Here is a 14,833-nt window from a genome sequence, read left to right as displayed (position 1 = left end):
ATGGTGGAACCCATAAGACTCTGCAAACTTGGCAAAGGCTAAACCTGAGAACTGTGGCCCATTATCCGTGACTTGGGTCTCGCAGATCCCATGACGCGCAAAAATGGACTTCAGGTGATCAATCACGTCATTAGCCCTTGTGGCAGTGAGACCTCCACATACCTTGATGCGTAATCCACCACTAGCAGGTAGGTCTTGCTCCCTAACATGAACAAATCTGCCCCACATTTCTGCCATGGTTGCCCCGGGTATGGTGTTGGCAGCAGCGGCTCCCTGTGGTTCTGTCTCTCCTGGCAGCATGCTCGGCAGTCAAGAACCAGTTCGTTCAGCTGCTGGCTCAGCCCTGGCCACCATACCGACTGTCGCGCCCGCTGTCTACACTTGACCACGCCCTGATGACCTTCATGCAGCTTGGCAAGAACATCATTTCTCATTACTGATGGTATAACCAGTCTTTGCCCCTTCAACAGAAGACCATCCTGGACTGTGAGAAAAGCTCGTTCACTCCAGTAAGACTTGAGTGCAGGTTCATGGATGCCGTGTCTTGGCCAGCCTTCTGCACACAACTGAATCACACGTACGCACACACTGTCCCTTTGCAGCTGGACTCTCAACTCCTCCAGATAAGCAGTGCTTGCAGGTAGATTCTCCATTACTGTGTCTATGTAGATATTAGTGTCCTCTAACAGCTCTTTGTCAGCCAGTGTTTCCTCTCTCTTGACTGGCGCTCGTGACAGCGTATCTGCTGTCCACAGACACTTCCCTGCCACATGAGATATAGAGTATGAATAGCGCATCAGACGCATTCTGAAGCGTTGGATCCGAGGAGGTAGAGCATCCAGCGCTTCAGACCCCAGGAGACTCAAGAGAGGCTTATGATCCGTTTGCAGCTGGAAGTGTTTCCCAATCAAAAAGTTATGGAACCTCTCGCAAGGTCAGTCCCAATGCCTCCTTTTCCACTTGTGCGTATCTCTGCTCCGTTAGTGTGAGAGACCGCGACATGTAGGCTATTGGCCTCCACTCCTCGTCCCATTTTTGGAGTAACACTCCTCCTAGCCCGTATGACGACGCGTCTGCTGAGACTTTGCATTCTCTGTTGGGATCATACATGGCTAGCACAGGTGGCGACGTCAGTGCATCCTTCAGATCTTGAAAGGCTCTAGCCTGGTCAATGCCCCACATCCAGCAGTTCTTTTTCGACAGGAGATCACGCAGGGGTTTATCCCTCTCAGCCAACTGCGGGATAAACTTGCCCAGCTGGTTTATCATTCCGAGAAAGGACCTTAATTCACTCACTGTCGTCGGCTCCTGCATCCTCTTCACAGCCTCCGTCTTACATGGATCAGGTCTGATGCCACTGGCAGAGACTAGATGACCCAGGAAGCTCACCTCTGACTTTGACAGGTCACACTTGTCAGTGTTTAGGGTGATGCCTGCCTTCTGGATCTTCTCCAACACAGCATGCAGGCGAGCGTCATGCTCCTCTTGTGTGCGACCCCATACCAGCACATCATCAATATGGCAAACCACGCCTTCTAGCCCCTCTGTGACCTCTGTCACCATTCTGTTTTGAAAGTGTTCAGGAGCTGATGCTATGCCGAAGGGTAGCCGCTTGAAGAAAAAGCGTCCGAAGGGTGTGATGAAGGTCGTTAATTTCGCTGAAGCTTCAGTCAGGGGAATTTGCCAAAACCCCATATTTGCGTCCAGCTTATTCTGGCTCCAGCCAGCAATCCCAGTGTTTCTTCCACTGATGGCAGGATAAACTTCTTTCGACACACTGACTCATTCAGTTTGGTGAGATCAACACATATGCGCACGGCCCCCATCTTCTTGGGCACTACCACGATGCCAGTACACCAGTCCGTCGGCTCCTCAACTCTGCATATAACCCCGAGGCCTTCCATGCGGGACAGTTCCTGCTTGACTTTGTCCAGCAGTGGCAATGGGATCCTCCGTGGTGTTTTGAGTGAGAATGGTAGAGCCCCTGGTTTCAGCTTTATGGCATAAGGCTGGCGCACTTCTCCGAGACCGCTGCATAGTTTTGGGTAGGTTTGCTTTAGTGTCTCTATAGTGACACTGTCTAGGCGTGCAACAAGTCCCAGTCTACAGCTCACAGGTCTTCCCAGCAAAGCAGTGTGCAGGTGACGAACTACATACATATCCTCCATCTCCTCCTTCTCACCTCTCCTCAGCAGCAGCCTAGCGACCACCACAACATCAAGTGGACTCCTCCCCGGTCCAAGGAGAGGCTTTGTTGCTTTGGAGAGTATGGGTGGATTGTCCTTGTATATGTTTTTGAACACAGTGTGTGGCAGGACTGTGACGTCTGCACCCGTGTCGATTTTGAATGTCACATTACTGTTATTGATGTCAATGTTGACCATCCAAGGATCGCCATCTGTCGTGATGTTGCCGAGGAAAATAGCATCCTCCTCCTCTCCTTCAACCTCATGTACAGATTTTGGCGCCCTGCACACGACTGTAATGTCCCTTTTTGCCACATGCATGGCATTTTCCTTCATTAGCAGGACAATCATGTTTTGGATGTGATGGAGAACTGCCACATTTGTGACACTACGACTGGGAAGCTTTTACCTTGCTGTGCTGGGCATTGTGTGGTTTGCTAGCATGGTGAGGTTTGTTTTTAGCAAACTTGCTGTGCTTGAGCACTCTGACTCCACAAACTTTCCATCACTTGCCTGTGCTCCGGTGTCACCTCGCAGAGAAGCTTGCTGCTTTTTCACCTCCTCACTTTGACGTGCCATCCTGACAGCTTTGTCCAAAGTAAGTTCTGCATCCAGCTGCATGCGTTCAGACAGCCCCTTGTCTAGCAGTCTGACAACGAGTCTGTCCCTGATCAGCTCGTCATGTAGCGCACCGTAGTTGCAGTGTTCAGCTAGCGCGTATAATGCAGTGAACAACGCGTCTACTGCCTCTCCTTCTCTCTGTTTGCGCATGTTGAACTTAGCACGCTCATATATAACGTTTTTCTTAACCACGAAAAAACTTTGAAAGCCATCACGTACCCCCTTGTAAGTGTCTCTATCTGCAGCAGTTAGAGTAAGTCCATGTAAGATATCGTCTGCCTCATCCCCCATGCAATATATCAAAGTGTTAACTTGATTTTCTTCAGAGCTTACATTCAGGTTACTTGCAAGGCGAAATCTTTCAAATCTCCGGATCCATTTGTCCCACCCTTGCGGCTTTGAAAAGTCGAAGGACTCCGGTGGCTGGATATTAAACGTAGCGCACGGCCCCGTCCCCGCAGCGACTCCCCGTGCAGGCGCAGCTGCCGCCGGCCGTTGGCTCCCGCCGCTAACGTCTCCTCCTTGGCTCATTCTGTCCTTCTCCCCGTGTGCCGGTGTACAACGAACCTATGTGACGGGCTTCAGCACTCCACGCTAACTACAGGACTTCCAACACCATGTCGTGTTATTAAAAAACACTTCGTGAGTCCGACTGTTATTGTAGCGTGTCTTTAATCATTATCCCCACGTCATCACTCCCCGACCTCGTAGTCTCCACCCCCAAATAACCAATTACACCACACTCTCCACCCTCTGATTTTTAGCCACAGGTGCTTTTCAGCGTGAACTTGCGGACCGATCAGGCATTTCTCAGTCATCACTGAGTCGTGCCATGCCAGCTGTATGGGATGGCATAATCCGCTTGTCATCGAGATATATAAATTTTCCCTACACTGTGGGTGAACAGGCAAACATTAAAGCGCAATTCGCAGCGATGTCCGGTTTTCCAAATGTAATCAGAGCGATCGACTGCACGCACATTGCTATAAAAGCGCCTTCAGAGAATGAAGTTGCATATGTGAATAGAAAGAACTTCCACTCCATCAATGTGCAGATCATATGCGACGCGAAAATGTGTCTCACTAATGTTGTGGCAAGATGGCCTGGCTCAACCCATGATTCCTTCATTCTCAGAAATAGTAGTGTTGGAATCAAACTTGACAATGCTGTGGTGCGTGATGTAAGACATTTCATATTCTGGGACCAAAATTGTAGGTTTTCTGTACGTTTTAACTATATGACAATTCCTTAGGGGACAGTGGGTACCCACTAAAGACGTGGCTTCTCATTCCGCTCGCACACCCACAGAGTGAACAAGAGCGACGTTACAACGATGTTCATTCTCGGGCTCGGCGGTGGTGGAGCGCACTATAGGGCAGTTTAAAGGTCGTTGGCGCTGCCTGGACAAGACCGGCGGGGTGCTGCTCTATAGTCCACAGAAAGTATGCCGCATTGTGCACGCATGTAGCATGCTGCATAATGTGGCACAACATAGTGGCTTGCCTGTACCAGAAGAGCTGAGAAATGATGAACCTGACCTCGACCCACCAAATGATCCGGCAAATGGGGCAGCATTACAACTTCGTTTGAATGTAATAGAAAGAAAGTAACAACAGGTAATCAAATGCAGAATTTATTTTTTCACTAATTCTTTTAACGTGTGGTTAATGTCACATAGCACAGCATATATATTTTTTTGTTCATTTGCAACATCTGTTACAGAGTTTACCATTGCATTTTGTGACTGCAGCACAGCTTCCGTGAGCACACGGCCGGATGGTCGCCCCTCGGTTTCTGAGGCACGGGGGTGTGTGTGGCCAGCGCCCGATGATGTGCTCGGCACAGCAGCGCCTTCCGCGCCAGAAGTGTCATCCACAGCACGGGGGTCACTTCTTGTACTATTCTCTGAAACAGAATAAACATGAGTACTGACGCATGTGATGCCTGCTTGTTCAACTTAACCATGCAAATAAATCAAACAAGTATAGTACGATAGATAGATAAATAAAAACTCACCCGCGCTGATGTCGGAGTCCCCCTCACCCGCTGGCAAGATTCCCGTTAAAACTGTATCCCCAATAATAGCAGCAACACGCTGCTCAAAAGGTGTGAGCCCCGGAATTCCGCTACCTCCTCCAGTGGTGTTCAGACTCTTACGGTGAGCCGCTACTCGCTTTTTAACGTCGACTTTAATATCCGACCATTTCTTTTTAATTTCAGGCACTGTGCGACTTTCCGAACTTACATTTTTAAGTGTCTCCGCAACGCTGTGCCACTCCATCAGTTTTCTTTTGTTACTGATGCCACTACTTAATCCACCAAACAGAATTTTTCCTCTTGCTTCAGTTTCACTAAGCAAGACCTCCACTTCGCATTCACTGAAATTTTTCTTTTTTCCGCGTGCCTTGGCCATTGTTTTTTAAACAAAACGTTGAACAAAGTGGGTATTTATATTGATTTGCATATTCAAATATACATAATTAGGGGCGGGGCGGGGGTGGCTGTGGGCTCGTTCACATGCGTAAAATTTCACGCTAATTGGAATGTATAAAGGGAATGCACGTAGATCTGTGCTTACGCACAGTTTTATGCATCTGGATTTTTTCTTGCTTACGCACATTCCTAGTTTTGTCCGTACGCCTTGTTTTAGTGTGAATTCTACGCTCGTCGTTATACATGAGGCCCCAGATCATTTAATTTTTGCTTATACTGACTACCACAAATCTCAATGTGTTCAAGTTAAATCAGTAAATGTGGCATTTTGGCTGGGAATAAAAACTTTGCAACACAATATGAGTTGAGCTGAGATCTTCAGGTCATTCACGGTCCTTATTCAATATTCAATTCAATTCAATTTATTTGTATAGAATGTTCTCACAATATTACATCGTCTCAAAGTGTTTTACAGCATCCCCACCCAAAACCCCCAGTGAGCAGCCAGAGGTGACAGTGGCAAGGAAAAACTCCCTAAAAGGAAGAAACCTTGGGAGGAACCAGACTCAGAGGAGGAGCCCATCCTCCAGGGGGCAGCAGAGGAAGCCCTAACCCTAACCAGACTCAGAGGGGGAGCCCATCCTCCAGGGGGCAGCAGAGGAAGCCCTAACCCTAACCAGACTCAGAGGGGGGGCCCATCCTCCAGGGGGCAGCAGAGGAAGCCCTAACCCTAACCAGACTCAGAGGGGGAGCCCATCCTCCAGGGGGCAGCAGAGGAAGCCCTAACCCTAACCAGAATCAGAGGGGGAGCCCATCCTCCAGGGGCTGGCAGGGAAAGTCAAAGTCCCAATTCACATTTTCACAGTCTTTACATTTGAGATACAAAGCAGGGGGCAGGGAGGTGATGACAGGCAAGTGGTGATGCTGCTTCAGATGGCAGGACGAACAGTGATATGACAGCAGGGCATACAGGGAAGGCATCACAGACAGAAGGGCATACAGGGAAGGCATCACAGACAGAAGGGCATACAGAGAAGGCATCACAGACAGAAGGGCATAGAGGGAAGGCATCACAGGCAGAAGGGCATACAGGGAAGGCATCACAGGCAGAAGGGCGTACAGGGAAGGCATCACAGGCAGAAGGGCGTACAGGAAAGGCATCACAGGCGGAAGGGCGTACAGGAAAGGCATCACAGACGGAAGGGCGTACAGGAAAGGCATCACAGACTGAAGGGCGTACAGGAAAGGCATCACAGACGGAAGGGCGTACAGGGAAGGCTCACAGGCGGAAGGGCGTACAGGGAAGGCATCACAGGCAGAAGGGCGTACAGGGAAGGCATCACAGGCAGAAGGGCGTACAGGGAAGGCATCACAGGCAGAAGGGCGTACAGGGAAGGCATCACAGGCAGAAGGGCATAGAGGGAAGGCATCACAGGCAGAAGGGCGTACAGGGAAGGCATCACAGGCAGAAGGGCGTACAGGGAAGGCATCACAGGCAGAAGGGTGTACAGGGAAGGCATCACAGACAGAAGGGCGTACAGGGAAAGCATCTCAGGCAGAAGGGCGTACAGGGAAGGCATCACAGGCAGAAGGGCATACAGGGAAGGCATCACAGGCAGAAGGGCGTACAGGGAAGGCATCACAGGCAGAAGGGCGTACAGGGAAGGCATCACAGGCAGAAGGGCGTCGCAGGTAGTGGAGACGTCGCAGGCAATGGGGTAGGCAGGATATCTTGAAAATTTGATTGACGCAGTAACTGACTACTCGGGAAACAGTATGCTACATAAAGTGCAATTAAAAAAACATCACAAACGGTCTATTCCAAATAATTTAGTAACATAAATATAGAACCATACCTACCAATGAACCCACAAACTTCTTAAATCCGAAATCTTAAATAATGTGACAACATTCACTCATTCTGCCTACTAAAAAACATAGAGGTTCCTGTAGTCAGAAGTTTGTCTGCAAATAATAATTTAAAAAACTAAATATATGAACACCTTACAGTCCATTACATTTATTTATTATTGTCTTTTTTTATGCTTTCTTTTGCCTTACAGCGGGCGTCAATGGAAGAGGCTTAATGTGAGATAAAGTGCATATTCCTAATATTTTGGATTTGAAAGAAAAGTTTTTATGACCAGATATGTCCGTGAGAAATTTGGTGATTATTGGTCGCTGTTTTGGTACATTAAACCACATTAAGCTTTTTCACATTAAGCGTTTTAGAATGCCCCCCCCCCCCCATCATTAAGACAAAAGAGTTATTTTCCAGTTAGAAGAGGATAACTTAGAGACAAGGTTTTGACAGTGGAAGATAAAGTTCAGGGTTAAGTTTCTGTCAATGATACATTAACTGTATGTGTCTGTGTGTCTTAAGGACTTTTCATACCGATAGCAACATGAAAAACACTACAGGAATTTATGATATATATTCAAATATGATGAATCAAAACCATTCATCCAACCATTTATCCTATTGGGTCATGGGGAGTCCAGAGCCAATTCAAAAGCCAGGATGGGGGGCCAACCCATCACAGGGCACAATCACACACCATTCACACCTACAGGCAATTTAGTAACCCCAATTAGCCTCTTTGGACTGTGGGGGGAAACCAGAGTACCCATGATGACATGGGGAGAACATGCAAACTCCACACACATGGAACCCAGACAGAGACTCAAACCCAGGTCCCAGACCTGCGACACAACAGTGTTAACCACTGCACCACCATTTTGTTTTACCTAAAATGAAGGAGGGGTCTTTAAAGGGGAACTTCAATTGTCATAAACAGCAATACAGATATAAATAATAAAACTAAAAAATAAATATTAAATATTAAAAACTAAAAAAATATTTAAAGAATATTGTTTGTATACTTCAACTTTTGGTTCTTTGTGCGTTTTTTGTTTTGTTTTTATATCGTTAACATGTAATGGTATTTCATCATAAATTATGGGTTAGGGTCCCAGGCAAACAACAAATCTCCCTTTTGGGTCCCCAGGCGAAAAGGTTTGGGAAACCCTGGTTTCGAGTTCAGTCTATTGGTTTGAGTGTGGATTAAGAACCGAGTGTTTTTTTTTTAATTATTATTTTCTTTTCAATTATGTTTATGGTTATAAATATTCATTAAAATAATTACAAATACTTAAATGTAATATTGGTTCATGGTTATCATAAACACATTATTGAATAACAAATATTAACAGTTTAATATTCAAAAATTAGAAGTGAAGTAAAAACAAAAACTGGATTGTTACACCCATTTCCACTTTTATTTAAATAAAAATACAAATAATTTTGCTGCCTTAGCAAATAAAGATGCAAATACAATTATTGGGCTCTGTGCACGTCCTTATTTAGTAGCGCAGACTAAATGCATATAGGCCTACATGGAAAGGACAATTTATATGTAAAATACCACGACAGGATGTGATCAAATCCCAGCCCAAATAAGTGAAATATGTACAGGTACAGAAACACAGTGAAATACGCAGCATTCACTGGAATACCTACAGTGCAGTGAAGTCCAGCACTCATATGGAGGGCAGCAGCACACAGTACAGCTCCTCCAGGACATGCTGTGTTATTTCTTTGCATGATACTGAAGATTTAATGTTCAGATGATTTAACGTCCAAATGCGCGCCGTGACCCGAAAGCTTCATCACTGTAGGACAGATTCCATACAAACTGCACCCCCTGTCTCGACTTATTATTATTGGTGGCAATAAGTAAATGAGAAACAGCGCCTCCAGGTGACGGGAGAGTGTACTGCTTGCAGGTGCACACAGGTGGTGCCTTCCTGAAACCATGTGCACTGTCAGACAGCTCTGTGACTTGGTAGGTGGCGCTGTAGCCACACCTGGAGGCTTGTGGGTCTGGTTCCCACTCCTGGTTCTGCATGTACAGCTTCCATGTTCTCCCCGTGTTCCTGTGAGTTTCCTCAGGTTTCCTCCCACAGTCCAAGATCAAGCAGTTTGGTGAATTAGTATCTAAATTGTCCTCAGCATGTGAGTGAGTGTTTGCTCAGTGATGGACTGGCATCCCATCCAGGGTGTCCCCGCCCTGTGCCCAGTGATGGACTGGCATCCCATCCAGGGTGTCCCCGCCCTGTGCCCAGTGATGGACTGGCATCCCATCCAGGGTGTCCCTGCCCTGTGCCCTGTGCTTCCTATACTGTGCTGTCCCATAACTGTATACTTCATAAGGGGATTATTGAAATTTGTTGGATATTTTATCCAGTATTTTATCATTCTTTTTCTGGGCTTAACTGAAGCTGGTCTTGCTACTTTAGGTGTGTAGTTGATATTTTAAGTTAGTAGTATCTAAAATAAATTTACATAGTTACATCCTGGAAAGCTTTTTGGTGGCAAATTAATAGTCATTCTGAACCTGGTCACCTGACTCTCCTTCCTAAGACACGAAGGTGGAGTTTGATCTAACTGCTCTTCTCAGTCTGGCCTCAGTCTAAAACCACACCTACTGCAGCCTGAGAAGCAGGAAGCTCCTCCCACTCTCACACACAGAACTAAACTGAATCCTATCAGTGTTCGTGGTAAAATGGCAGAAACCAGTATCACAGGGAATCAGAACCAGTTAAGCTGTTCGATCTGTCTGGATCTACTGAAGGATCCGGTGACTATTCCCTGTAGTCACAGTTACTGTATGAGATGCATTAAGAGCTACTGGGATCAGGAGGACCATCTTGAAGTTTACAGCTGCCCCCTGTGCAGAGAGACCTTCACACCCAGACCTGTTCTGGGCAGAAACACCATCCTGGCTGAAGTGGTGGAGAAACTGAAGCAGACTGGACTACAAGCAGCTACTCCTGCTGACCATTATGCTGGACCTGGAGATGTGAAGTGTGATTTCTGTACTGGGAGAAAATGCAGAGCAGTCAAGTTCTGCCTGGTGTGTCTGGCCTCTTACTGTGAAACTCACCTCCAGCCTCACTATGAGTCTCCAGCTTTTCAGAAGCACAAGCTGGCTGATCCTACTGGACATCTGCCCGACTAGGTCTGTTCCCTCCATGACAAACCCCTGGAGAGCTACTGCCGTACCGACCAGCAGTGCATCTGTTATTCCTGTAAGACGTTTGAACACAGAGACCATGATACAATCGCAGCTGCTGCAGAAAGGGCGGAGATACAGGTCAGGCCAGATTCTCTCTAATATAAATTATGAATTTTATTAAGTTATCACTTTTTTGTTTTAACTCGTGAGCATTTCTGCTTTAAAGATGCAGAGATCAAGTCTGGTTTGGTAAAGAAATGTGTTACTGAATATATCCTATAACTGATTAAAGAGAAATTTTAGCACCTTAACTTATATCAGAGTCTGCGTTCTAACTGGGGCAAACCTGGGTCATGATGTTACTATAAAGTATAAAAAGTTCAAATTTTCTACCAAAAACTCCATCAAACAGTGAATCCTGTGGCTACAGTTGAATGCATGCAGCAAGCAAACAGGGTGAAGAGGATCACTTATTATCTGGCTGAGCATCTGAATGGCTGAGATGTGTAGAGGTTTTAAATATGATGCGATTGTTAGCGTCAAACATGGTGCTTCCAGCATCTCAGAAATCGTCACCATCCTGGGATTTTCACACACTGTAGTGTGTAGAGTTTACTGAGGATGGTGCAGTAAACATAAAACAGCCAGACTGTGGCAGGTCTGTGAGAGAAGACACCTTGTTAATGAGGGAGGGCAGAGGAGAATCTCCTAACCATTTATCCCGGTCAGGGTCATGGGGACCTGGATCCTTTTCCAGGCAGGATAGGGCACAAGGCTGGGGTCCATCGTGGAGTGGATGATTAAAGAATATGATCACCTTCAATAAAACAAACTCATTTCATCATCTTTTTGCTACATGTAGAAAGATATGGGTGAAACCCAGATGGAATTTCAGCAGAGAATTGAAGTGAAAGAGAAGGAGCTGCAGGAGCTGAGAGAGGCTGTGGCCTCAATCACAGTGAGTATGAACCTGAGGAGAAGATAACAGCTGGCTTGTAAGAAGCATTTCAGGCGTGAATTGAGGTTCTTCCACAGATGGGTGACTTGAGTGGATTGTGGTAAATTAAATTCACTGTGAGTTATAATGAGTCAGGGATTTCCCACAGGGGAGGGACAAAGGCACTGAACAGGGGGGTTAATCTAAATGAAAGGTCTTTCTCAAATGGCCTTTAAATAATATTCTTTCTAACAAATGACAAAGTTTCATACACCAGTGTAACAGATATCAACCCCAAAAAGTCACCTATTAAGCTCAGACCCAATGGTGACAACCAACCTGCACCATACAGCCACCAGTCTCTGCCAAATCCCTGCAGCTGACAGTGTATGAGCTTAATGGGTGATCATGTACGAAATGATTTACACAGGTCTGCTTCTTTGTTTTATTCAGTAACAAAAATCAGAAGAAATAGGCCTATTTCTTAAACTGCAAATTGTTGCCAAATTAAATACAATAAAGAAATCAGTCATTAAAATATCATTGTATACCCCAACTAACCATTTGTAGTCAGAAAGTACATGTCAGTCTCCAGTACAAAATATACGATGGAGCACAGATAAAACTTTTAAGTGTAATTAACCAAATGTCAAGGTGAGCACCTGTTTTGTCCCAGTCTTGCGTCTTCTCTCCATTTGGCCAGCAGGTGTCACTGGCCATCCTGTCTTCCCCCGTTGTCCTAGTCTGTAGTGTTTCCCCTGTTCCCAGTTGACCCCATGGCTCAATGAGCTGAGCATGTGGCTACTTGTTAACCCCTCTGTTGTGTGTTAGAATTCCACCTCCTCTGTTTTTGTATTTTGTTTCATTTGTATGAGTTTTTTAGTTCCTGCGTCTTGTGATTTGTATTTGGTTTCATGCTTGGTGCCCGTGCTTGTGTTTTTACCTGTCTGTTATTCCTCTAGTGTAGATTCTGTTTCCTTGTTTCTGTCAGTGTCTTAGTTTTCCCCTCCCACTCCCTGAGTTAATTATTAGTTCCCCCTGTTGCCTGTTCTTCTGCCTGCCCTTGTGTGTTTTCCTGATTGCTCGTTATCCTGCACCCTCCCTGAGTGGTTCATTGTATTTTGTTGGATGTCAGTGATGTTTGATGTAGTCGCTATTGATGTATGTTACTGAGGTTTGAATGTTGTGTGATTTATTGCCTGCCTGCCTGCTCTTTGTTTCCCTGCCCCATTTGTAGTTCGTCTTTGTTTATCCCCTGTTTAGTTTTGACCCTGCGCGGTCCATTTATTTTGTAGTGTTTTTTGTGTGTTCAGTGTTGTTTAATAAACCCCCGTGTTCCTGTGAGTCGCTAGGGGGTCGTCCATATTCCCTTCCTGCCTGCACCATGCCTCACCCTCGCTCCAATTCCGCCCGGTGCTGTGACACCAAAATTTAGAAAGAATGCAAGTCTGAAGACGTCTAGTTTGTATAAATCTTATTGTGTTCAGCATTAGCTTTACATACATTGCACTCTGCAGTTTTGCATTTTTCTTCCTTCAGCGTAAAGTACAGCCCCTACACATCCGCGAGGCTTAGGGGCAGAATATCACCCCTAACTGTATCACAGTCTGCTAGCCAGAACTATAACATAAAAAAGTCTGTTTATTACCAATTTCTAAACAAACTGCCCTGTACACTTTCCATGTCAAAATAATTGGTCCTATCAAGACCTTTATATATACTGTATAAATTGTGCCACTGTATGTAGAAGTTACTATTGTACTCATTATTAAAAATGCAAAAGGTGCACAGCGTACCCAAGCCAAGACTTTTAATATTAAAGATATAGTGTACACTTACTCAAACACAAGACTTTTAATATTAAAGATATAGTGTACACTTACTCAAACAAATATTATGTATTGGTAATATTTATATCCAGCTGTTGGGTTTTTGTACCACTAACTTTTCCAGCCTCTGATTGTCCCCCTCCCAACTTTTTTGAGACGTGTTTCTGTCATGAAATTCAAAATGAGCCAATATTTTTCACGAAATTGCAAAATGTCTCACTCCCAGTTTGCATATCGATCAAACAGGCCGACTGAAGATGCCATATCCTCTGCCCTTTACCTCTCCCTATCTCACCTGGAGAAGAGAGACACTTATGTTAGAATGCTGTTCATAGACTTCAGCTCAGCATTCGACACCATCATCCCCCAAAGGCTCAGCAGGAAACTGAACGAGCTGGGACTGAGCACCTCTCTGTGTAACTGGATCCTGGACTTTCTGTCAGAGAGGCCTCAGTCCGTCCGTATCGGCGACAAAATGTCCAGCACCATCAGACTGAGCACAGGAATTCACATCTCAGACGACCTCACCTGGACCACCAACACCACCTCCATCACCAAAAAGGCTCAGCAGCGTCTTCACTTCCTGAGATGATTGAAGCGGGCCGACCTCCCTCCTCCCATCCTCTCCGTGTTCTACAGAGGCAGCATAGAGAGCGTCCTGACCAGCTGCATCTCCGTCTGGTTCGGCAGTGCCAGTGCTGCTGACCAGAAGAGCCTGCAGCGGATCGTTAAAGCCGCTGGTAACATCATCGGGGCGTCTCTCCCCTCACTGCAGGAGATCTTCCACAAGCGCTGCTCAGAAAGGCCTCCCGCATCGTGCTGGACTCCCCCCCCCCCCACACGGACTCTCTGCACTACTCCCATCTGGCAGACGCTACCGCAGCATCAAAGCCCGATCGACCAGACTGTGAGAGCTTCTTCCCACAAGCCGTCAGACTCCTCATCGTGCTGCCTGCCCCCCCACCCCCACCCACACACACACCTGAACTGTGAACCGTGACTTTACTGTGACTTTACACATCTGCACTTTACACATCACTGTTTAAAATGCACATGCTGCTACATGCACAAAAACAACTGTGCAAAACTGCATTTAAAAAAAAATACTGTCCTTGTATCATGTTGAACTGCTACTAATCATTTGCACACAAAATTACATTCCCAGTATTGAAATATGTTTCTCTGCTGTTGCAATACTTGCAGATATTCTGAATACCTCCTTAACTAATTGCACAATTTCCACGCTAGCTTAGAGTTTATATTTATATTTATAGTTTATATATTTATTCTCTGTGCCTATTTGTACTTTGTAAGAACTGGAGCTACGTCGTCTCGTCTCACTGTATACATGTATATAGCTGAGATGACAATAAAGTTCACTTTGACTTTGACTTAATATAAGGAGTGAATAAAGCCCAATTCGTACTGTTACAGTCTGCGGACAGTGACAATGACTTTAGTGCATCGGTATGTGTTGACTGCACATTGCAGCGAATTGTTAGCCTGCTGGTCTGCTGGAATATCATTGCTGTACTCATGGACCAGTTACAACAGTCTGCGCACACAGACAAACGTAATATGTGTGTAGAAGTCTGTGCACAGTATGAAATAGACTTAAAACCAAACCATCTCTTCTCCTCCATCAGACTCCAGTCGGCTCGTTCTGGACCCCAACACAGCAAACAGACACCTCCAACTGTCTGAGGGGAACAGAGTGGTGACATGGAAGAGAGAGACAGAGTCACATCCTGATCACTGGGAGAGTTTTGACTCACTCCGGCAAGTGCTGTGTACAGAGTGTCTGACTGG

Source organism: Paramormyrops kingsleyae, chromosome 4 (genome assembly GCF_048594095.1).
Source record: "Paramormyrops kingsleyae isolate MSU_618 chromosome 4, PKINGS_0.4, whole genome shotgun sequence".
In the NCBI taxonomy this organism is placed as follows: domain Eukaryota; kingdom Metazoa; phylum Chordata; class Actinopteri; order Osteoglossiformes; family Mormyridae; genus Paramormyrops; species Paramormyrops kingsleyae.
The sequence above is the reverse complement of the archived record's forward strand: the minus strand, read 5'-3'. Positions refer to the sequence as shown.